This window comes from Chrysochloris asiatica, unplaced genomic scaffold, assembly GCF_000296735.1.
Source record: "Chrysochloris asiatica unplaced genomic scaffold, ChrAsi1.0 scaffold00207, whole genome shotgun sequence".
Lineage (NCBI taxonomy): Eukaryota > Metazoa > Chordata > Mammalia > Afrosoricida > Chrysochloridae > Chrysochloris > Chrysochloris asiatica.
The window spans coordinates 5422052-5424445 of record NW_006408725.1 but is presented as its reverse complement, the minus strand read 5'-3'; positions in this window follow the sequence as shown (position 1 = coordinate 5424445).

The following is a 2394-nucleotide window of genomic DNA, read 5'->3' as shown; positions in this document are numbered from 1 at the left end:
TTACCAATCCAGTGCTTATTCTACAGTGCCACATCAAGACTTCACATACGTCTATTGAGGTGCAAAAATGGCCACCAACAATCCCTGCCATAGTACACTCTACTCAGCTGGGCTGAATAATTGCGGTGGCCACATAGAGTTCAGACACCAGACTCACAGTTACGGGGTTTTTTAGGGAAGCTAACAGATTACAGTGCAGGATCAGATAATGCCCTGGGCACAGTTCTAGTCAGGAGAGCTTCTTTGGAGCCATGCCTACCAGCAGGCCTCTCAGAATCCCTCAGCCCCTTGACCTGGCCTCTGCCCTACTTGGCAATGTTACAAAGCTCTTTTAGGGCTACTGATAAATGTCCAAAGGTCACTTAGCTATAAGCCTCAAATACAAGGCACTCAGTTCTAGCTCCATGGGTCAGCAAACTTAGCTTTTTAATTAAGTACCTGGAGGCATCCCAACTTTGCAAACAAGCCTGCTACTCAAAGTCACTCAACTTTGCTTTTTCTGTGGGCTGAGAAGCCCACTGCTCTGTCTCCTGCTCTGGTTCTACTGCTGCTGTTCCTCTGCTACTCCTCTATTATACTCTGGTGTCTCAGCTTTCTGTCTCTGGGTCGAGGAGCTTCAATGAGCAGGGGATTTCAGGATCCAAAGGATGTGCTCCACTCCTGGTTCTTCTTTGATTGTAGTGAGATCCTCCCTTCCCCTCTGCTTCTGAGATGGGTATTTTAAACCCTCATTACAATTTCAAGTTTTTACAATCACAACAAACTCTGTTAATGTAAATAACAGAATCATATCATCATAGCATCTTCTCCTACATTTTCTTACCCAGATCCATCAGGAAAAAGTTGGTTAGTGGGAGTTACAAGGACTATGGATAGAAAAGCCATGTGAAGCAATTCACTGTATTACATGGGGGACAACAGCACTAGTGAAGTATTCAGATCATATAATCATCAACCATTCAAGATCAAAAGGGCAGCATTACCCAAGGACAAAGTTTAGAATAGTTGGGAAAGAAGAAGGAATGGGTGTTATATTGAAGGGACTGCAATCATTGTAGTGAAAAAAAGTGTATGGTTTGTTAAATGTGAAACTGAAGACTTGCTCTATAAACCCTCACACAATTCCCAATAAAAAGTTTTTAAAAAATGGGTTAACAAGATTGTTGTTAACTACCTGGTATTAAATTGGTTCTGGCTCATGACAACACTATAATATTTCCAGGGCTGTAAATCTTTGTGGGACCAGAAAGCCTCATCCTTATCTCATGGAGCAGCAGGTGGTTTTGAACTTCCAAACTTGTTTTTTACAGCACAGTGCTTATTCTATAGAGCCATTATGCTCCCAGGTTGCATATAATAATTAAATAATATATAATTACAGCATCTAGAACATATTAAATCAATAAATGATGACTTTTATTATTTTATCCAGATTACTGTAACTTGAGATACCTTAACATAAAGAGAATTGATATTCTTAAACAATCAGTTCTGTTCTACTGATTAGAAGCTCAAAGTATATAAATCTCTAACAATAAAAATCCTTTTATTACTTACAATTAAGATCCTTCTCCCAGAGTATGTAATATATACATACACCTATTTAGGTATAAAAATACAGTTTTTCATCAAAGGAGTAAAGCAGCCAATCCTTACAATGCCTTATTTGGACTGTATAGAGGAAGGAGCTAGTAGCATAGTGGTTACGAATCGGGCTGTAAACCGCAAGGTCAGCAGTTCGAAACTGCCAGCTGCTCCGCGGGAGGAAGATGAGGCTTTCTACTCCCGTAAAGATTTACACCCTCGGAAACCCTGTACAGGGTCGCTATGAGTCGGTTCCGACTCCACGGCACATAACAACAACAAACAACAACAGAGGAAGGAAGAGGTAGCATATAATTAAGAGTTGACAATATTGAAGGAAGAGGTCCAAGCTTCACTAAAAACATTGGCAAAAAACAAGCCTCTAGCAACTGATGGGTTACAAATGGAAGTGTGTCAACAAAGTAATGTAACACTGCAGGTGCTTACTTGTTTATGCCAAGATATTTGGAAGACAGCTACCTGGCCAACCTATTGGAAAAGATTCATATTTGTGTCCTTTCCAAAGAAAGGTGACCTAATAGAATGCAGAAGTCATTGTCTAGTAATATTAATATAATATGAAAGGAAAGTTTTGCTGGAGAGAGTTCAAAATGATTGCAGCAATACATTAATAGGGAGCTACCAGAAAATGAAGCCAGATTCAGAAGAGGATGTAGAACTTGGGATATCATTGCTGATGTCAAATGGATTCTGACTGAAAGCAGGCAATACCAGAAAGATGTTGCCTTATTAACTATGGAAAGGCATTTGACTGTGTGAGTCATACCAAACTATGGATAATATTGACAA